The sequence below is a fragment of the Anomaloglossus baeobatrachus genome, chromosome 5 (assembly GCF_048569485.1).
Source record: "Anomaloglossus baeobatrachus isolate aAnoBae1 chromosome 5, aAnoBae1.hap1, whole genome shotgun sequence".
Lineage (NCBI taxonomy): Eukaryota > Metazoa > Chordata > Amphibia > Anura > Aromobatidae > Anomaloglossus > Anomaloglossus baeobatrachus.
In genome coordinates, this window is record NC_134357.1 from 492,633,689 (window position 1) to 492,655,212 (window position 21,524).

A 21,524-nucleotide genomic window follows, 5' to 3' on the forward strand; every position below is an offset into this window, starting at 1 on the left:
AGAAATCCCAGATCCATACTAAGACGCAATGAGGATGAATTCAGATCTAACCGACGTGGGTCTCGGGTGAGCTTCTCTTCCACTGAATTGGACACCACTGGAGGAGAATCAGATCCTGAATCCTTGGCTGCGACATCAGAATGCAATAGCGATTTTTTAGGTCAGGAAGTGAGAAAAAAACAAAAACCCACCAGGAGGTCGGGGAGGAAGCATAAATCAAGCAAAAACTCATGGTTACTCCTTCAGAAACCGGAAATAAATGATGGTAACGAATTTACAGTGATTAATTTATCAGCTACTATACTCTCTGGAGAGGAGATTGATGTACTTAAAAAAGGCTTGAGTTTCGTACCTACCAGAAATTTCGACTTGTACTCCACTTTTAAAGATGTTAATAAATTTGTTAGGCAACTAACTGTGAAAAAACATTTTTTTCAAGCAGAAGTGGAGAATTATGGTATGGGTAAGAAAAAAACATGTTGTAACCAATTTGAGGACTTGATGTTCATGGAACAGGTTACTCTGCAAAACCTGGACTCCCTGAGTACCAACAATGGGAGGGATGAGAACCTAGTTATTGATACTGATTTTTCCAGCAGGGTCCCAAACCCTCAGTTTTATCCCTTGGCTTCTAGGTCATCAGCTATGGATGACTACCAACATGTGGTGTTTGAGGAGCTTAAAAAACTGCATGTAGCTGATATTGCAACCGCAAAAAATGATAACATGACCATTCCAGAACGCACTGCCCTCAAAAAATTAAAATCCAATGACAGGATAATTATTAAAAACTCGGACAAGGGCGGTTCGGTGGTAATTCTGGACCGGGATCTTTATGAGGACCAGTTACAGCTTATGTTGAGTGACCTATGTACATACCGCAAAATTGGTGGTGACCCAACTAGTAAAATACGGACAGACCTGCAGCAGCTATTACAAAGGGGTGTAAACATGGGACTTTTGACTGAGAGGCAATTGGAACATATGGTCCCTGAGTCCTCCAGGGTCCCTCTGTTCCATGCCTTGCCTAAGACACACAAAGGGGTTTTCCCACCACCATTCAGACCCATCGTGTCTGGCATAGGGTCCCTTTTTGAGAACATTGGGACATGGCTGGACGAAAGATTACAACCATTGATGAAGTCTTCTCCTGCGTACATTAGGGATTCAAAACATGTGCTTAATGTGATGCAGAAAATTGAATGGCGAGAGAGTTATTCATGGATATGCAGTGATGTTACTGCTTTGTATTCATCCATACCCCACAACATGGCATTAACTGCACTGCAGGAACAGATGCTGGTCTGCACAAACTATTCAGAAAATTTGCAAGATTTTATTTTGGATGTTATTTCTTTCTTGCTTAAAAATAATTATTTTGTTTTTTTGAATCAGTTTTATGTCCAGATCTGCGGCTGCAGTATGGGAGCCAAATTTTCACCTTCATTAGCCAACATATATATGAATTGGTGGGAGAAGCAGTTCATCTATAATTCTTGGAACCCTTTCCTTTCTGATATATTCTGGTATGGTCGTTTCATAGACGATATTTTAATAATATGGCGCGGGAGTGAGGCGACCATACCAGATTTTTTCAGTTATATTAACTCAAATGCGTTCAATTTGAAATTTGTTTCCCATAGTCAGCAGGAGTCCATCTCCTTCCTGGATCTCACCCTTATTGGTGATCCAGCAACTGGACGGGTTAATTCTGAGCTCTACAGAAAAGCCATAGCAGGGAACTCCCTTCTCTATGCCACTAGCCATCACCCCAAGCATATAGTGAAAAACATACCTACAGGCGAATATATTAGGGCCAGGAGATCTTGTAGCACGGAGTTGGCTTATGAAAAAGAATGTGAAATAATTGATGGTAGGTTGAGGAATAGGGGTTATGGCAAAGCGGTAATAGATAGGGCAAAAAATAGAGTGAACATGGAGTCCAGAGCTCATTACTTGATACCAAAAACCGTCACACAGGGGATAGATCAGACTAGTGTACCGGTTTTTTCGACTCAGTATAGCAATAGTTTTTGTAAAATTATTGGGATTGTACGCAAATATTTGCCTATCTTATCAGTGGACGATACTCTTAAAAACATTTTGGATACAGGTTGTCGATTTGTCTCTAGACGTGCCCCTACCATAGGCAGTCTCATTTCGCCTAGCGACGCATATCTGGTGAAATCTGCACCCAGCACTGTAAAAAATTGGCTTCCCACATGCGGTTCTTTTAGGTGCGGCAAGAAGCAATGTGGAACGTGTTCACACATGTATAATACTAAAGAAAGTGTGAGTTCCAGTACTGGAAAACATTATAAAATTAACTCCTTTGTGAACTGTGGTTCAGACCACTGTGTTTATTTGATAACATGCGAGAAGTGCTGTATACAATATGTTGGCTCTACAATCCGCGCCTTAAGAAAACGCATTGGGGAACATTTATATGACATTTCAAATCCGACCTCTAGAAACCTATCGGGAGCATCACAGCATTTTTTATATAACCATAATGGGGACACCAGTTCTCTTAGAGTGAACATAATAGAACAGGTTTTTTCTCCCAGAAGAGGCGGTGACCGTATTCACATGCTGCGGGATAGGGAAGCAAAGTGGATATTGGCTTATAACACCTGCATGCCAACAGGTATGAACATCAGAAGTGATTTGATGTATATATATTAAATGTTGTGATGTATGGATTATATATAGGCATGTTTTTTGGTCATAATGTCTTGGGTGTTTTTTTTTTTTTGTTTTTTTGTTTTTTTTTTTCTTTTTGCAATAATTTTTTGATTGCAAAAGTTTTTTAGAGTATATTTGCCTTATAATGATGTAAATCGATTGAGTCTAGCAATAACAATATTGTTGTACCTTTTAATAAGGGGTTAAATTGTTGCTGTCAGTTTACTAACTACAATGTTACTATGCATGTCAATCTAATCAAGTGAACCTGTGTACCTTTGACCAGATTTGGTACGCCCAAAGGTGATGGTGTGGTTTTTTTTTTTTTTTCCCTATTTATTATGTGTTTCATTCTGTTAACATAAGTCTATGACTAAGGGCCACACTGGCCTGAAACGCGTAAGACGTTGCCTTTTAACCTTGGATGTCCCTCTAACGCATGTTAGTTTTAACATTTTTTTCCAATAAAATGAGTTTTTAAAAAAAAAAAAAAAAAATTATTACACTTTTTGGACGTTGTTGCTGGATTAGGAAAGGAATTTCCATTGCTATCTGTAGCACACCGTACCTTGCCTTTTCATACTTTTTGAGCATATTACCCTATCCCGGCCTTCTGGCTAGGAAGGGAAATTTTTATAATCCCGGTCGGAGGTCTGGTCAGCTTTGGGCTGAGAAACTAACACCCGGTTGGAGGTCCGGGTCAGCTTCGGCTGAGAAACCAACACCCGGTTGGAGGTCTGGGTCAGCTTCGGCTGAGAAACCAACACCCGGTTGGAGGTCCGGTTAGCCTTGGGCTGAGAAACCAACACCGGTTGACGGTCCGGGCAGTTTCGGCTGCGAAACCAACAACTAGTAGCTCTCTACTCCACTTGGGTAAGATGCCTGGGTGGACGCTGGGAGCAACGACAAGGCTCAACCAGGCTTCGGCTTGGGGGAGCACCGAAGATCCCTGACCCTTGCTGTGGCCTTCTGGCTCGGAGGGACGGGGTTGATTTTTGGGGACCCTCTCCTCACGGTGGGGTCCACACGAATCCTAGCCTTTGCACTGTTTTTGGTGTGACTTCGGTCATGCATTTTTTGTGGTGCTTTGGAAAGCTTCATTAAATCAAAAATCTGTTCTTATCAGTTTAATATCTGATACGTCCCCTATCTGGGGACCATATATTAAATGGATTTTTAGAACAGGGAGATGGAAAAAGAGCTTGCTCTGTCCACTCCACGCATTGACCTGGTATTGCAGTACCTCCAGGACCGGTGCACCCCTTCTTAACCCAGTTTCCAAAAGCAGAACTCAATTCACCTGATTCATATTAGCCCGATTAATGAATTGAAATGAATTTTTATCTTTCACACTTTTTACTTGCTTTATTCATCCAAATAGCAAACTCATCACAACTCAACTTCACCAACTCTGCTATGTCCCGTGCAGTATCTTATTCTCAGTCTAATCTAGATCATGTGCAATTGAATGGAACAGATCCCTTTTGGACAAAGTGGATTCAGCTGCTGCAGTGACCACAGGTGTGAGAAGATCTACAATTGGCATCTGGTGCCATCTCTCTGCTTCCACTCCAAATAAAGTTACTTGTTTATTCCTATCATGCATTGTTGTTTGGTGTTTTCTTTGAGCAATGATGCTGTCTTTAGTGGTCTGTTGGCTCCCCCTCCTGGAGGAAGAGTTTGCTTGCTCTTGGACATTCTAAAAGAGTGGTCATGATAGACATTTAGCTTCTGAGCCCAATTGGGGACAGTCATGGGTGATGAATGTGTTGCAACCTGCTGCGAAGCCTGATACCACAATATAAGGAACGTCAAATACTAAGAATGGGCGGCCTATGAAAGAATTAGTACTTTCATTAAGTATACTAAACCGGCTAATTGGGAATAGACAAACTGTAAAAAGCCCTCTGAGAAAGCCCCTCTCTAACCTTTGTTAGTAAGCTTTTCTGTAGCCTGCCTGTTGATGTATTTTCCGTTTGAACAGTGCACAACATGAAGAGACGGAACACTGGCGGCTTGTCACAATGCCCCCCGCTGACATCACAATAGCGCTGCTGCCTAGAAAGCCAGCTGCGCAGCAGAAGTTGTTCTTTGGGTGGGAGGGTGGGCTAGTGGAAGGAGGGGGGCAAGCTCTTTTTTTTTCCGGGTGCTAGGGGAATGACAGGAGAAGGGATGCGGGTGGTGAGACGGGTACAGAGGGCAGGGTTTGGGGCTGGGAAGGGAAGGGAAAAGATTAGGGTTTGGGGATGATGAAAGGGCTTTCTACAGGTAAGGATGGCAAAGGGTAGCAGTGACGGAAAGTCAGGCAACCTGTCCTGTCCGTCTTTTTGTACCATGAATTGGAAAGACTGCAAGGGGGGGGGGAGGTGCTTGTGCCCAAAAGGAGGAGTTATTCAGATTCATTGCAGTGGGCGGCGGCTGCAAAATGCACCATTCTTCTTGTTTTTGCTCTGCAAAGCAGCCTTTTCAAGGGTTGGCTTGGGTGACAAAATGTCTTCTGTAGGCGTGGGTTTGTCTCCCTCTCCCTAAGATGTGTCCGGCATAGACCAGGGTGCCACTCGAGGCCCAAACCAATTCTGGTTATCGCTTCTCGGCCTTTTGGCTAAGATCAAGTGTAGTATCGTTCGAAAAGGTGGTTTAAGGCTCCGGCCACCTTAGTACAATGATGCAATGCACACTGGAAGGTTGCGCTTGTTAGTACTTTGGGAGGATAGTATATCCATCTAGAGGAAACCATGGCCCTACCAGGATCGAGGCTATTAGACTGAGTAAGTGTGGGGGCTATGGTGCAATGTGCCCCAGGATTGACGACCCTGGAGTGAGTCTGAGCTTGCTGGCTTGGGACCCCGGCGAGCCTTGGGCTCTGTAGCACACCGTACCTTGCCCTTTCATTCTTTCTGAGCATATTGCTCTATCCCGGCCTTCTGGCTAGGAAGGGAAATTTTTATAATCATGGTCGGAGGTCCGTTCAGCTTTGGGCTGAGAAACCAACACCCGGTTGGAGGTCCGGGTCAGCTTCGGCTGAGAAACCAACACCCGGTTGGAGGTCCGGGTCAGCTTCGGCTGAGAAACCAACACCCGGTTGGAGGTCCGGGTCAGCTTCGGCTGAGAAACCAACACCCGGTTGGAGGTCCGGTTAGCCTTGGGCTGAGAAACCAACACCGGTTGACGGTCCGGGCAGTTTCGGCTGCGAAACCAACAACTAGTAGCTCTCTACTCCACTTGGGTAAGATGCCTGGATGGACGCTGGGAGCAACGACAAGGCTCAACCAGGCTTCGGCTTGGGGGAGCACCGAAGATCCCTGACCCTTGCTGTGGCCTTCTGGCTCGGAGGGACGGGGTTGATTTTTGGGGACCCTCTCCTCACGGAGGGGTCCACACGAATCCTAGCCTTTGCACTGTTTTTGGTGTGACTTCGGTCATGCATTTTTTGCGGTGCTTTGGAAAGCTTCATTAAATCAAAAAATCTGTTCTTATCAGTTTAATATCTGATACGTCCCCTATCTGGGGACCATATATTAAATGGATTTTTAGAACAGGGAGATGGAAAAAGAGCTTGCTCTGTCCACTCCACGCATTGACCTGGTATTGCAGTACCTCCAGGACCGGTGCACCCCTTCTTAACCCAGTTTCCAAAAGCAGAACTCAATTCACCTGATTCATATTAGCCCGATTAATGAATTGAAATGAATTTTTATCTTTCACACTTTTTACTTGCTTCATTCATCCAAATAGCAAACTCATCACCACTCAACTTCACCAACTCTGCTATGTCCCGTGCAGTATCTTATTCTCAGTCTAATCTAGATCATGTGCAATTGAATGGAACAGATCCCTTTTGGACAAAGTGGATTCAGCTGCTGCAGTGACCACAGGTGTGAGAAGATCTACAATTGGCATCTGGTGCTATCTCTCTGCTTCCACTCCAAATAAAGTTACCTGTTTATTCCTATCATGCATTGTTGTTTGGTGTTTTCTTTGAGCAATGATGCTGTCTTTAGTGGTCTGTTGGCTCCCCCTCCTGGAGGAAGAGTTTGCTTGCTCTTGGACATTCTAAAAGAGTGGTCATGATAGACATTTAGCTTCTGAGCCCAATTGGGGACAGTCATGGGTGATGAATGTGTTGCAACCTGCTGCGAAGCCTGATACCACAATATAAGGAACGTCAAATACTAAGAATGGGCGGCCTATGAAAGAATTAGTACTTTCATTAAGTATACTAAACCGGCTAATTGGGAATAGACAAACTGTAAAAAGCCCTCTGAGAAAGCCCCTCTCTAACCTTTGTTAGTAAGCTTTTCTGTAGCCTGCCTGTTGATGTATTTTCCGTTTGAACAGTGCACAACATGAAGAGACGGAACACTGGCGGCTTGTCACAATGCCCCCCGCTGACATCACAATAGCGCTGCTGCCTAGAAAGCCAGCTGCGCAGCAGAAGTTGTTCTTTGGGTGGGAGGGTGGGCTAGTGGAAGGAGGGGGCAAGCTCTTTTTTTTTCCGGGTGCTAGGGGAATGACAGGAGAAGGGATGCGGGTGGTGAGACGGGTACAGAGGGCAGGGTTTGGGGCTGGGAAGGGAAGGGAAAAGATTAGGGTTTGGGGATGATGAAAGGGCTTTCTACAGGTAAGGATGGCAAAGGGTAGCAGTGACGGAAAGTCAGGCAACCTGTCCTGTCCGTCTTTTTGTACCATGAATTGGAAAGACTGCACGGGGGGGGGGGGGGTTGGGAGGGGAGGTGCTTGTGCCCAAAAGGAGGAGTTATTCAGATTCATTGCAGTGGGCGGTGGCTGCAAAATGCACCATTCTTCTTGTTTTTGCTCTGCAAAGCAGCCTTTTCAAGGGTTGGCTTGGGTGACAAAATGTCTTCTGTAGGCGTGGGTTTGTCTCCCTCTCCCTAAGATGTGTCCGGCATAGGCCAGGGTGCCACTCGAGGCCCAAACCAATTCTGGTTATCGCTTCTCGGCCTTTTGGCTAAGATCAAGTGTAGTATCGTTCGAAAAGGTGGTTTAAGGCTCCGGCCACCTTAGTACGATGATGCAATGCACACTGGAAGGTTGCGCTTGTTAGTACTTTGGGAGGATAGTATATCCATCTAGAGGAAACCATGGCCCTACCAGGATCGAGGCTATTAGACTGAGTAAGTGTGGGGGTTATGGTGCAATGTGCCCCAGGAATGGACACCCTGGAGGGAGTCTGAACTTGCTAGGTTGGGACCCTGGTAAGCCTCAGACTCTGTCGCACGCCGCGCCTTGCCTATTCATACTTTCCAAGCATATTGCCCTATCCCGGCCTTCTGGCTAAGAAGGGAAATTTTTATAATCCCGGTCGGAGGTCCGGTCAGCTTTGGGCTGAGAAACCAACACCCGGTTGGAGGTCCGGGTCAGCTTTGGCTGAGAAACCAACACCCGGTTGGAGGTCCGGTTAGCCTTGGGCTGAGAAACCAACACCCGGTTGGAGGTCCGGTCAGCCTTGGGCTGAGAAACCAACACCCGGTTGGAGGTCCGGTCAGCCTTGGGCTGAGAAACCAACACCGGTTGACGGTCCGGGCAGTCTCGGCTGCGAAACCAACGACTAGTAGCTCCCTACTCCACTTGGGTAAGATGCCTTGGTGGACGCTGGGAGCAACAACAAGGCTCAACCAGGCTTCGGCTTGGGGGAGCACTGAAGATCCCTGACCCTTGCTGTGGCCTTCTGGCTCGGAGGGACGGGGTTGATTTTTGGGGATCCTCTTCTCACGGAGGGGTCCACACGAATCCTAGCCTTTGCACTGTTTTTGGTGTGACTTCGGTCATGCATTTTTGCGGTGCTTTGGAAAGCTTCATTAAATCAAAAAATCTGTTCTTATCAGTTTAATATCTGATACGTCCCCTATCTGGGGACCATATATTAAATGGATTTTTAGAACAGGGAGATGGAAAAAGAGCTTGCTCTGTCCACTCGACGCATTGACCTGGTATTGCAGTACCTCCAGGACCGGTGCACCCCTTCTTAACCCAGTTTCCAAAAGCAGAACTCAATTCACCTGATTCATATTAGCCCAATTAATGAATTGAAATGAATTTTTATCTTTCACACTTTTTACTTGCTTTATTCATCCAAATAGCAAACTCATCACCACTCAACTTCACCAACTCTGCTATGTCCCGTGCAGTATCTTATTCTCAGTCTAATCTAGATCATGTGCAATTGAATGGAACAGATCCCTTTTGGACAAAGTGGATTCAGCTGCTGCAGTGACCACAGGTGTGAGAAGATCTACAAATGGCATCTGGTGCTATCTCTCTGCTTCCACTCCAAATAAAGTTAACTGTTTATTCCTATCATGCATTGTTGTTTGGTGTTTTCTTTGAGCAATGATGCTGTCTTTAGTGGTCTGTTGGCTCCCCCTCCTGGAGGAAGAGTTTGCTTGCTCTTGGACATTCTAAAAGAGTGGTCATGATAGACATTTAGCTTCTGAGCCCAATTGGGGACAGTCATGGGTGATGAATGTGTTGCAACCTGCTGCGAAGCCTGATACCACAATATAAGGAACGTCAAATACTAAGAATGGGCGGCCTATGAAAGAATTAGTACTTTCATTAAGTATACTAAACCGGCTAATTGGGAATAGACAAACTGTAAAAAGCCCTCTGAGAAAGCCCCTCTCTAACCTTTGTTAGTAAGCTTTTCTGTAGCCTGCCTGTTGATGTATTTTCCGTTTGAACAGTGCACAACATGAAGAGACGGAACACTGGCGGCTTGTCACAATGCCCCCCGCTGACATCACAATAGCGCTGCTGCCTAGAAAGCCAGCTGCGCAGCAGAAGTTGTTCTTTGGGTGGGAGGGTGGGCTAGTGGAAGGAGGGGGCAAGCTCTTTTTTTTTCCGGGTGCTAGGGGAATGACAGGAGAAGGGATGCGGGTGGTGAGACGGGTACAGAGGGCAGGGTTTGGGGCTGGGAAGGGAAGGGAAAAGATTAGGGTTTGGGGATGATGAAAGGGCTTTCTACAGGTAAGGATGGCAAAGGGTAGCAGTGACGGAAAGTCAGGCAACCTGTCCTGTCCATCTTTTTGTACCATGAATTGGAAAGACTGCAAGGGGGGGGGGGGAAGGGGAGGTGCTTGTGCCCAAAAGGAGGAGTTATTCAGATTCATTGCAGTGGGCGGCGGCTGCAAAATGCACCATTCTTCTTGTTTTTGCTCTGCAAAGCAGCCTTTTCAAGGGTTGGCTTGGGTGACAAAATGTCTTCTGTAGGCGTGGGTTTGTCTCCCTCTCCCTAAGATGTGTCCGGCATAGGCCAGGGTGCCACTCGAGGCCCAAACCAATTCTGGTTATCGCTTCTCGGCCTTTTGGCTAAGATCAAGTGTAGTTTGGGAGGGTACTACCTTGGTTGGTGCTGAAAGGTGCCAGGGTATTGCACAACTGCTGGCCTTGGGGGAGTGTGCATCGTAGGATGTCATAGCCCTCTTGTGACGGACGGTTACCTGGGCAACGAGAGGCGGTCACTTTATTATTTTCAAACTCATCCTTCAAAAAAAAAAAAAAAAAAAAAAATCTGTTCTTATCAGTTTAATATCTGATACGTCCCCTATCTGGGGACCATATATTAAATGGATTTTTAGAACAGGGAGATGGAAAAAGAGCTTGCTCTGTCCACTCCACGCATTGACCTGGTATTGCAGTACCTCCAGGACCGGTGCACCCCTTCTTAACCCAGTTTCCAAAAGCAGAACTCAATTCACCTGATTCATATTAGCCCGATTAATGAATTGAAATGAATTTTTATCTTTCACACTTTTTACTTGCTTTATTCATCCAAATAGCAAACTCATCACCACTCAACTTCACCAACTCTGCTATGTCCCGTGCAGTATCTTATTCTCAGTCTAATCTAGATCATGTGCAATTGAATGGAACAGATCCCTTTTGGACAAAGTGGATTCAGCTGCTGCAGTGACCACAGGTGTGAGAAGATCTACAATTGGCATCTGGTGCTATCTCTCTGCTTCCACTCCAAATAAAGTTACCTGTTTATTCCTATCATGCATTGTTGTTTGGTGTTTTCTTTGAGCAATGATGCTGTCTTTAGTGGTCTGTTGGCTCCCCCTCCTGGAGGAAGAGTTTGCTTGCTCTTGGACATTCTAAAAGAGTGGTCATGATAGACATTTAGCTTCTGAGCCCAATTGGGGACAGTCATGGGTGATGAATGTGTTGCAACCTGCTGCGAAGCCTGATACCACAATATAAGGAACGTCAAATACTAAGAATGGGCGGCCTATGAAAGAATTAGTACTTTCATTAAGTATACTAAACCGGCTAATTGGGAATAGACAAACTGTAAAAAGCCCTCTGAGAAAGCCCCTCTCTAACCTTTGTTAGTAAGCTTTTCTGTAGCCTGCCTGTTGATGTATTTTCCGTTTGAACTGTGCACAACATGAAGATACGGAACACTGGCGGCTTGTCACAATGCCCCCCGCTGACATCACAATAGCGCTGCTGCCTAGAAAGCCAGCTGCGCAGCAGAAGTTGTTCTTTGGGTGGGAGGGTGGGCTAGTGGAAGGAGGGGGCAAGCTCTTTTTTTTTCCGGGTGCTAGGGGAATGACAGGAGAAGGGATGCGGGTGGTGAGACGGGTACAGAGGGCAGGGTTTGGGGCTGGGAAGGGAAGGGAAAAGATTAGGGTTTGGGGATGATGAAAGGGCTTTCTACAGGTAAGGATGGCAAAGGGTAGCAGTGACGGAAAGTCAGGCAACCTGTCCTGTCCGTCTTTTTGTACCATGAATTGGAAAGACTGCAAGGGGAAGGGGGGAGGGGAGGTGCTTGTGCCCAAAAGGAGGAGTTATTCAGATTCATTGCAGTGGGCGGCGGCTGCAAAATGCACCATTCTTCTTGTTTTTGCTCTGCAAAGCAGCCTTTTCAAGGGTTGGCTTGGGTGACAAAATGTCTTCTGTAGGTGTGGGTTTGTCTCCCTCTCCCTAAGATGTGTCCGGCATAGGCCAGGATGCCACTCGAGGCCCAAACCAATTCTGGTTATCGCTTCTCGGCCTTTTGGCTAAGATCAAGTGTAGTATCTGTTCTTATCAGTTTAATATCTGATACGTCCCCTATCTGGGGACCATATATTAAATGGATCTTTAGAACAGGGAGATGGAAAAAGAGCTTGCTCTGTCCACTCCACGCATTGACCTGGTATTGCAGTACCTCCAGGACCGGTGCACCCCTTCTTAACCCAGTTTCCAAAAGCAGAACTCAATTCACCTGATTCATATTAGCCCGATTAATGAATTGAAATGAATTTTTATCTTTCACACTTTTTACTTGCTTTATTCATCCAAATAGCAAACTCATCACCACTCAACTTCACCAACTCTGCTATGTCCCGTGCAGTATCTTATTCTCAGTCTAATCTAGATCATGTGCAATTGAATGGAACAGATCCCTTTTGGACAAAGTGGATTCAGCTGCTGCAGTGACCACAGGTGTGAGAAGATCTACAATTGGCATCTGGTGCTATCTCTCTGCTTCCACTCCAAATAAAGTTACCTGTTTATTCCTATCATGCATTGTTGTTTGGTGTTTTCTTTGAGCAATGATGCTGTCTTTAGTGGTCTGTTGGCTCCCCCTCCTGGAGGAAGAGTTTGCTTGCTCTTGGACATTCTAAAAGAGTGGTCATGATAGACATTTAGCTTCTGAGCCCAATTGGGGACAGTCATGGGTGATGAATGTGTTGCAACCTGCTGCGAAGACTGATACCACAATATAAGGAACGTCAAATACTAAGAATGGGCGGCCTATGAAAGAATTAGTACTTTCATTAAGTATACTAAACCGGCTAATTGGGAATAGACAAACTGTAAAAAGCCCTCTGAGAAAGCCCCTCTCTAACCTTTGTTAGTAAGCTTTTCTGTAGCCTGCCTGTTGATGTATTTTCCGTTTGAACAGTGCACAACATGAAGAGACGGAACACTGGCGGCTTGTCACAATGCCCCCCGCTGACATCACAATAGCGCTGCTGCCTAGAAAGCCAGCTGCGCAGCAGAAGTTGTTCTTTGGGTGGGAGGGTGGGCTAGTGGAAGGAGGGGGCAAGCTCTTTTTTTTTCTGGGTGCTAGGGGAATGACAGGAGAAGGGATGCGGGTGGTGAGACGGGTACAGAGGGCAGGGTTTGGGGCTGGGAAGGGAAGGGAAAAGATTAGGGTTTGGGGATGATGAAAGGGCTTTCTACAGGTAAGGATGGCAAAGGGTAGCAGTGACGGAAAGTCAGGCAACCTGTCCTGTCCGTCTTTTTGTACCATGAATTGGAAAGACTGCAAGGGGGGGGGAGGGGAGGTGCTTGTGCCCAAAAGGAGGAGTTATTCAGATTCATTGCAGTGGGCGGCGGCTGCAAAATGCACCATTCTTCTTGTTTTTGCTCTGCAAAGCAGCCTTTTCAAGGGTTGGCTTGGGTGACAAAATGTCTTCTGTAGGCGTGGGTTTGTCTCCCTCTCCCTAAGATGTGTCCGGCATAGGCCAGGGTGCCACTCGAGGCCCAAACCAATTCTGGTTATCGCTTCTCGGCTTTTTGGCTAAGATCAAGTGTAGTATCTGTTCTTATCAGTTTAATATCTGATACGTCCCCTATCTGGGGACCATAGATTAAATGGATTTTTAGAACAGGGAGATGGAAAAAGAGCTTGCTCTGTCCACTCCACGCATTGACCTGGTATTGCAGTACCTCCAGGACCGGTGCACCCCTTCTTAACCCAGTTTCCAAAAGCAGAACTCAATTCACCTGATTCATATTAGCCCGATTAATGAATTGAAATTAATTTTTATCTTTCACACTTTTTACTTGCTTTATTCATCCAAATAGCAAACTCATCACCACTCAACTTCACCAACTCTGCTATGTCCCGTGCAGTATCTTATTCTCAGTCTAATCTAGATCATGTGCAATTGAATGGAACAGATCCCTTTTGGACAAAGTGGATTCAGCTGCTGCAGTGACCACAGGTGTGAGAAGATCTACAATTGGCATCTGGTGCTATCTCTCCGCTTCCACTGCAAATAAAGTTACCTGTTTATTCCTATCATGCATTGTTGTTTGGTGTTTTCTTTGAGCAATGATGCTGTCTTTAGTGGTCTGTTGGCTCCCCCTCCTGGAGGAAGAGTTTGCTTGCTCTTGGACATTCTAAAAGAGTGGTCATGATAGACATTTAGCTTCTGAGCCCAATTGGGGACAGTCATGGGTGATGAATGTGTTGCAACCTGCTGCGAAGCCTGATACCACAATATAAGGAACGTCAAATACTAAGAATGGGCGGCCTATGAAAGAATTAGTACTTTCATTAAGTATACTAAACCGGCTAATTGGGAATAGACAAACTGTAAAAAGCCCTCTGAGAAAGCCCCTCTCTAACCTTTGTTAGGAAGCTTTTCTGTAGCCTGCCTGTTGATGTATTTTCCGTTTGAACAGTGCACAACTTGAAGAGACGGAACACTGGCGGCTTGTCACAATGCCCCCCGCTGACATCACAATAGCGCTGCTGCCTAGAAAGCCAGCTGCGCAGCAGAAGTTGTTCTTTGGGTGGGAGGGTGGGCTAGTGGAAGGAGGGGGCAAGCTCTTTTTTTTTTCCGGGTGCTAGGGGAATGACAGGAGAAGGGATGCGGGTGGTGAGATGGGTACAGAGGGCAGGGTTTGGGGCTGGGAAGGGAAGGGAAAAGATTGGGGTTTGGGGATGATGAAAGGGCTTTCTACAGGTAAGGATGGCAAAGGGTAGCAGTGACGGAAAGTCAGGCAACCTGTCCTGTCCGTCTTTTTGTACCATGAATTGGAAAGACTGCAAGGGGGGGGAGGGGAGGTGCTTGTGCCCAAAAGGAGGAGTTATTCAGATTCATTGCAGTGGACGGCGGCTGCAAAATGCACCATTCTTCTTGTTTTTGCACTGCAAAGCAGCCTTTTCAAGGGTTGGCTTGGGTGACAAAATGTCTTCTGTAGGCGTGGGTTTGTCTCCCTCTCCCTAAGATGTGTCCGGCATAGGCCAGGGTGCCACTCGAGGCCCAAACCAATTCTGGTTATCGCTTCTCGGCCTTTTGGCTAAGATCAAGTGTAGTCCCTTCATTGGGTTTGCCTTGGTCTTGGCTGGGAGGGGCCCGGGCTTGCACAACCGCCGGCCTCGGGGATTGTTGCGCCTTTTGGTGCTTACGTCCCCTTATGGCTGGTGGTTCCTGGGCTCGGGAGGCGATCACCTGCGGCACTGCGCTTTTGTGTGGTGGCCGATGACCGTTTTCTGAAATTTGCGGATGTAATCTCATCTGTTCTTATCAGTTTAATATCTGATACGTCCCCTATCTGGGGACCATATATTAAATGGATTTTTAGAACAGGGAGATGGAAAAAGAGCTTGCTCTGTCCACTCCACGCATTGACCTGGTATTGCAGTACCTCCAGGACCGGTGCACCCCTTCTTAACCCAGTTTCCAAAAGCAGAACTCAATTCACCTGATTCATATTAGCCCGATTAATGAATTGAAATGAATTTTTATCTTTCACACTTTTTACTTGCTTTATTCATCCAAATAGCAAACTCATCACCACTCAACTTCACCAACTCTGCTATGTCCCGTGCAGTATCTTATTCTCAGTCTAATCTAGATCATGTGCAATTGAATGGAACAGATCCCTTTTGGACAAAGTGGATTCAGCTGCTGCAGTGACCACAGGTGTGAGAAGATCTACAATTGGCATCTGGTGCTATCTCTCCGCTTCCACTCCAAATAAAGTTACCTGTTTATTCCTATCATGCATTGTTGTTTGGTGTTTTCTTTGAGCAATGATGCTGTCTTTAGTGGTCTGTTGGCTCCCCCTCCTGGAGGAAGAGTTTGCTTGCTCTTGGACATTCTAAAAGAGTGGTCATGATAGACATTTAGCTTCTGAGCCCAATTGGGGACAGTCATGGGTGATGAATGTGTTGCAACCTGCTGCGAAGACTGATACCACAATATAAGGAACGTCAAATACTAAGAATGGGCGGCCTATGAAAGAATTAGTACTTTCATTAAGTATACTAAACCGGCTAATTGGGAATAGACAAACTGTAAAAAGCCCTCTGAGAAAGCCCCTCTCTAACCTTTGTTAGTAAGCTTTTCTGTAGCCTGCCTGTTGATGTATTTTCCGTTTGAACAGTGCACAACATGAAGAGACGGAACACTGGCGGCTTGTCACAATGCCCCCCGCTGACATCACAATAGCGCTGCTGCCTAGAAAGCCAGCTGCGCAGCAGAAGTTGTTCTTTGGGTGGGAGGGTGGGCTAGTGGAAGGAGGGGGCAAGCTCTTTTTTTTTCTGGGTGCTAGGGGAATGACAGGAGAAGGGATGCGGGTGGTGAGACGGGTACAGAGGGCAGGGTTTGGGGCTGGGAAGGGAAGGGAAAAGATTAGGGTTTGGGGATGATGAAAGGGCTTTCTACAGGTAAGGATGGCAAAGGGTAGCAGTGACGGAAAGTCAGGCAACCTGTCCTGTCCGTCTTTTTGTACCATGAATTGGAAAGACTGCAAGGGGGGGGGAGGGGAGGTGCTTGTGCCCAAAAGGAGGAGTTATTCAGATTCATTGCAGTGGGCGGCGGCTGCAAAATGCACCATTCTTCTTGTTTTTGCTCTGCAAAGCAGCCTTTTCAAGGGTTGGCTTGGGTGACAAAATGTCTTCTGTAGGCGTGGGTTTGTCTCCCTCTCCCTAAGATGTGTCCGGCATAGGCCAGGGTGCCACTCGAGGCCCAAACCAATTCTGGTTATCGCTTCTCGGCTTTTTGGCTAAGATCAAGTGTAGTATCTGTTCTTATCAGTTTAATATCTGATACGTCCCCTATCTGGGGACCATAGATTAAATGGATTTTTAGAACAGGGAGATGGAAAAAGAGCTTGCTCTGTCCACTCCACGCATTGACCTGGTATTGCAGTACCTCCAGGACCGGTGCACCCCTTCTTAACCCAGTTTCCAAAAGCAGAACTCAATTCACCTGATTCATATTAGCCCGATTAATGAATTGAAATTAATTTTTATCTTTCACACTTTTTACTTGCTTTATTCATCCAAATAGCAAACTCATCACCACTCAACTTCACCAACTCTGCTATGTCCCGTGCAGTATCTTATTCTCAGTCTAATCTAGATCATGTGCAATTGAATGGAACAGATCCCTTTTGGACAAAGTGGATTCAGCTGCTGCAGTGACCACAGGTGTGAGAAGATCTACAATTGGCATCTGGTGCTATCTCTCCGCTTCCACTCCAAATAAAGTTACCTGTTTATTCCTATCATGCATTGTTGTTTGGTGTTTTCTTTGAGCAATGATGCTGTCTTTAGTGGTCTGTTGGCTCCCCCTCCTGGAGGAAGAGTTTGCTTGCTCTTGGACATTCTAAAAGAGTGGTCATGATAGACATTTAGCTTCTGAGCCCAATTGGGGACAGTCATGGGTGATGAATGTGTTGCAACCTGCTGCGAAGCCTGATACCACAATATAAGGAACGTCAAATACTAAGAATGGGCGGCCTATGAAAGAATTAGTACTTTCATTAAGTATACTAAACCGGCTAATTGGGAATAGACAAACTGTAAAAAGCCCTCTGAGAAAGCCCCTCTCTAACCTTTGTTAGGAAGCTTTTCTGTAGCCTGCCTGTTGATGTATTTTCCGTTTGAACAGTGCACAACTTGAAGAGACGGAACACTGGCGGCTTGTCACAATGCCCCCCGCTGACATCACAATAGCGCTGCTGCCTAGAAAGCCAGCTGCGCAGCAGAAGTTGTTCTTTGGGTGGGAGGGTGGGCTAGTGGAAGGAGGGGGCAAGCTCTTTTTTTTTTCCGGGTGCTAGGGGAATGACAGGAGAAGGGATGCGGGTGGTGAGATGGGTACAGAGGGCAGGGTTTGGGGCTGGGAAGGGAAGGGAAAAGATTGGGGTTTGGGGATGATGAAAGGGCTTTCTACAGGTAAGGATGGCAAAGGGTAGCAGTGACGGAAAGTCAGGCAACCTGTCCTGTCCGTCTTTTTGTACCATGAATTGGAAAGACTGCAAGGGGGGGGAGGGGAGGTGCTTGTGCCCAAAAGGAGGAGTTATTCAGATTCATTGCAGTGGACGGCGGCTGCAAAATGCACCATTCTTCTTGTTTTTGCACTGCAAAGCAGCCTTTTCAAGGGTTGGCTTGGGTGACAAAATGTCTTCTGTAGGCGTGGGTTTGTCTCCCTCTCCCTAAGATGTGTCCGGCATAGGCCAGGGTGCCACTCGAGGCCCAAACCAATTCTGGTTATCGCTTCTCGGCCTTTTGGCTAAGATCAAGTGTAGTCCCTTCATTGGGTTTGCCTTGGTCTTGGCTGGGAGGGGCCCGGGCTTGCACAACCGCCGGCCTCGGGGATTGTTGCGCCTTTTGGTGCTTACGTCCCCTTATGGCTGGTGGTTCCTGGGCTCGGGAGGCGATCACCTGCGGCACTGCGCTTTTGTGTGGTGGCCGATGACCGTTTTCTGAAATTTGCGGATGTAATCTCATCTGTTCTTATCAGTTTAATATCTGATACGTCCCCTATCTGGGGACCATATATTAAATGGATTTTTAGAACAGGGAGATGGAAAAAGAGCTTGCTCTGTCCACTCCACGCATTGACCTGGTATTGCAGTACCTCCAGGACCGGTGCACCCCTTCTTAACCCAGTTTCCAAAAGCAGAACTCAATTCACCTGATTCATATTAGCCCGATTAATGAATTGAAATGAATTTTTATCTTTCACACTTTTTACTTGCTTTATTCATCCAAATAGCAAACTCATCACCACTCAACTTCACCAACTCTGCTATGTCCCGTGCAGTATCTTATTCTCAGTCTAATCTAGATCATGTGCAATTGAATGGAACAGATCCCTTTTGGACAAAGTGGATTCAGCTGCTGCAGTGACCACAGGTGTGAGAAGATCTACAATTGGCATCTGGTGCTATCTCTCCGCTTCCACTCCAAATAAAGTTACCTGTTTATTCCTATCATGCATTGTTGTTTGGTGTTTTCTTTGAGCAATGATGCTGTCTTTAGTGGTCTGTTGGCTCCCCCTCCTGGAGGAAGAGTTTGCTTGCTCTTGGACATTCTAAAAGAGTGGTCATGATAGACATTTAGCTTCTGAGCCCAATTGGGGACAGTCATGGGTGATGAATGTGTTGCAACCTGCTGCGAAGCCTGATACCACAATATAAGGAACGTCAAATACTAAGAATGGGCGGCCTATGAAAGAATTAGTACTTTCATTAAGTATACTAAACCGGCTAATTGGGAATAGACAAACTGTAAAAAGCCCTCTGAGAAAGCCCCTCTCTAACCTTTGTTAGTAAGCTTTTCTGTAGCCTGCCTGTTGATGTATTTTCCGTTTGAACAGTGCACAACATGAAGAGACGGAACACTGGCGGCTTGTCACAATGCCCCCCGCTGACATCACAATAGCGCTGCTGCCTAGAAAGCCAGCTGCGCAGCAGAAGTTGTTCTTTGGGTGGGAGGGTGGGCTAGTGGAAGGAGGGGGCAAGCTCTTTTTTTTTCCGGGTGCTAGGGGAATGACAGGAGAAGGGATGCGGGTGGTGAGACGGGTACAGAGGGCAGGGTTTGGGGCTGGGAAGGGAAGGGAAAAGATTAGGGTTTGGGGATGATGAAAGGGCTTTCTACAGGTAAGGATGGCAAAGGGTAGCAGTGATGGAAAGTCAGGCAACCTGTCCTGTCCGTCTTTTTGTACCATGAATTGGAAAGACTGCAAGGGGGGGGGGGAGGGGAGGTGCTTGTGCCCAAAAGGAGGAGTTATTCAGATTCATTGCAGTGGGCGGCGGCTGCAAAATGCACCATTCTTCTTGTTTTTGCTCTGCAAAGCAGCCTTTTCAAGGGTTGGCTTGGGTGACAAAATGTCTTCTGTAGGCGTGGGTTTGTCTCCCTCTCCCTAAGATGTGTCCGGCATAGGCCAGGGTGCCACTCGAGGCCCAAACCAATTCTGGTTATCGCTTCTCGGCCTTTTGGCTAAGATCAAGTGTAGTATCTGTTCTTATCAGAGCAAACTGAGCTAGCTACACTTGACGAGATACGATCAGGGAGACAAGCTCCGAAGCCCAGCCGAGACCGAAAGAGGGAGATCGGACGGAAGAAGAGCTTGGCAGAAAGAAGCAAGAAGCCGAAGGCTCGGAGAAGACTTGGGGAGACCAGAGGAACTTCGAGGAGGAACACAGCGGGAGAAGACACCCGGAGAAGAATCCAAGATCCAGCTCCGGGAACTCAAGCAGGAACCAGCCATGGCAAGCAAGCCAGAGAAGGCAGCCAAGAAGGCTCAGGACCCAGGGACCTCCAGGAAGGCTCATCCAGAGGCTTCTTCGGCCCAAGAGGCCCCTACCTCCGACGCCGGCCAGCCGGAGGGAGCCCGGACGCCGCCTGAAAAGGCTCCAACCCTGGAGCCTTGGATGCGGCAGACGGTCGCCCTGAAGCTAAAGGCGGTGGATGGTAGGTTGCCGGACATGTCCAGCGACGTGTTCTGCAAGAAGATGATTCTGGATCAGGGCTTCTCCAGGGCGGAAACCCTGAGTGTCCAGACCTTCATGACTGGCATCTTTCTGGTAACCTTTGCCACGGTGAATGCCTGCAGGAGATACTGGGAGGCGATGAACGCGGCGATGCCGGACTCCCCTTTTCATTCTTTTTTAGGATCCTGTCCTATACAGAGGGATGAGAAGAGGATCACGGTCTCCATGCGGAACCCGCACACCCCAGGAAGAGACATATCCACGTTCCTGGGACGCTTCTGCACAGTGGTGAGGGAACCATCCCACATCCTTAACGGCAGCGGATTCTGGACGGGTAAGTGGTCAGTAACCGTTCGGCTCCACAGGGAACTAGCATCCGAGGACGGCCTTCAGCACCTGCCCCCGACATTCTCTCTGGGAAACTCCTTTGGTCTCATCTACTACCCGGACATGCCACACAACTGCAGGAAATGTGGTGGGAAAGGGCATTCGATGAAGACCTGCCAGGAGGACGCCTGCAGGGTTTGCCGGGTGACGGGACACAGCTCCAAGGATTGTCCGAAGAAGATGACCTGCAACTTATGTGGACTGGCGGCCCACCTTTACAAGGACTGCCCACAACGAGAGAAATCCTGGGCAAGGGTGGCTGCGGCGACCCAGGCTCGGGTAGTCGCAGCCTCGTCGACTAAGGCAGCTACGACCAAAGCCACAGAGGCCAAGGCGGCCAAGAACCCGGTGACCGCGGCTCCAGCCAAAGCCCCAGCGGCCACGGAGTCCAGGAAGAAGGGTAAGAAAACTGCTGCCCCCTCCCTGGTCCCCCCCCCTGTCACCCCTGTCCAAACCCCTTTACCCCCGGCCAACCCCACTGAGGATTCCACCACCTCCACCTCTTTTCCCTACTCCTCAGTCGGTGCCCTTACCCCCCCTCCAAAGCCCACTCTCCCTCCCCAGACCATGAGAGCAGAGGGCCTCAGCACCCCTGCACCTTTCACCGAGAAGGATTTTCCAGCTCTTGTCTCCTCAGGTACAAGCCAAAGGAAGAGGCAGTTGGAAGATAGTCCTGTCGCAGAACATTCCAAGTTGTTCATTGTGGATCTCAATCCAACCCAGGAAGAGGAGGACGACCTCCTCCCGGAACCAGATGTGTTGGAGCAGATGGTGGAGTCCCTGGTGTCCGAAGAAGAAATGGAGGAGTCGGAAGCCACTGAGGCAACATCTCTACTCGACCGGCTAGAAGAAGAAGGTCTGCTGGTGATACCATCACCGACAGACACCAAAGAAGAAGAACCGCCCGACCGGAGTGGTAACTAAGGCACATCGCCTGCACTAACTCTCTCTTCCCTCCAATGACTGCTAACATTGAC

At 47.4% G+C, this 21,524-nt stretch overlaps 9 non-coding genes and 3 pseudogenes across 9 annotated transcripts; all 12 read left to right on the forward strand.

Annotated features, from left to right (window-relative positions):
- The first annotated feature begins 3,757 nt into the window (after positions 1 to 3,757).
- Positions 3,758 to 3,950, forward strand: LOC142313375 (U2 spliceosomal RNA). Its single transcript, XR_012754422.1, has one exon. It is a non-coding gene; the product is annotated as a U2 spliceosomal RNA (small nuclear RNA).
- A 1,317-nt stretch (positions 3,951 to 5,267) lies between these two features.
- On the forward strand, positions 5,268 to 5,409 carry LOC142313474 (U2 spliceosomal RNA; annotated as a pseudogene).
- A 697-nt stretch (positions 5,410 to 6,106) lies between these two features.
- LOC142313390 (U2 spliceosomal RNA) lies at positions 6,107 to 6,304 on the forward strand. The gene has a single exon (XR_012754435.1). It is a non-coding gene; the product is annotated as a U2 spliceosomal RNA (small nuclear RNA).
- A 1,330-nt stretch (positions 6,305 to 7,634) lies between these two features.
- Positions 7,635 to 7,776, forward strand: LOC142313475 (U2 spliceosomal RNA; annotated as a pseudogene).
- A 697-nt stretch (positions 7,777 to 8,473) lies between these two features.
- LOC142313407 (U2 spliceosomal RNA) lies at positions 8,474 to 8,670 on the forward strand. The gene has a single exon (XR_012754448.1). It is a non-coding gene; the product is annotated as a U2 spliceosomal RNA (small nuclear RNA).
- A 1,500-nt stretch (positions 8,671 to 10,170) lies between these two features.
- LOC142313415 (U2 spliceosomal RNA) lies at positions 10,171 to 10,368 on the forward strand. The gene has a single exon (XR_012754453.1). It is a non-coding gene; the product is annotated as a U2 spliceosomal RNA (small nuclear RNA).
- A 1,323-nt stretch (positions 10,369 to 11,691) lies between these two features.
- Positions 11,692 to 11,882, forward strand: LOC142313627 (U2 spliceosomal RNA). The gene has a single exon (XR_012754614.1). It is a non-coding gene; the product is annotated as a U2 spliceosomal RNA (small nuclear RNA).
- A 1,320-nt stretch (positions 11,883 to 13,202) lies between these two features.
- On the forward strand, positions 13,203 to 13,393 carry LOC142313628 (U2 spliceosomal RNA). Its single transcript, XR_012754615.1, has one exon. It is a non-coding gene; the product is annotated as a U2 spliceosomal RNA (small nuclear RNA).
- A 1,525-nt stretch (positions 13,394 to 14,918) lies between these two features.
- LOC142313404 (U2 spliceosomal RNA) lies at positions 14,919 to 15,103 on the forward strand. Its single transcript, XR_012754446.1, has one exon. It is a non-coding gene; the product is annotated as a U2 spliceosomal RNA (small nuclear RNA).
- A 1,320-nt stretch (positions 15,104 to 16,423) lies between these two features.
- Positions 16,424 to 16,614, forward strand: LOC142313630 (U2 spliceosomal RNA). The gene has a single exon (XR_012754616.1). It is a non-coding gene; the product is annotated as a U2 spliceosomal RNA (small nuclear RNA).
- A 1,525-nt stretch (positions 16,615 to 18,139) lies between these two features.
- Positions 18,140 to 18,324, forward strand: LOC142313405 (U2 spliceosomal RNA). The gene has a single exon (XR_012754447.1). It is a non-coding gene; the product is annotated as a U2 spliceosomal RNA (small nuclear RNA).
- A 1,322-nt stretch (positions 18,325 to 19,646) lies between these two features.
- Positions 19,647 to 19,750, forward strand: LOC142313456 (U2 spliceosomal RNA; annotated as a pseudogene).
- Positions 19,751 to 21,524: the final 1,774 nt, after the last annotated feature.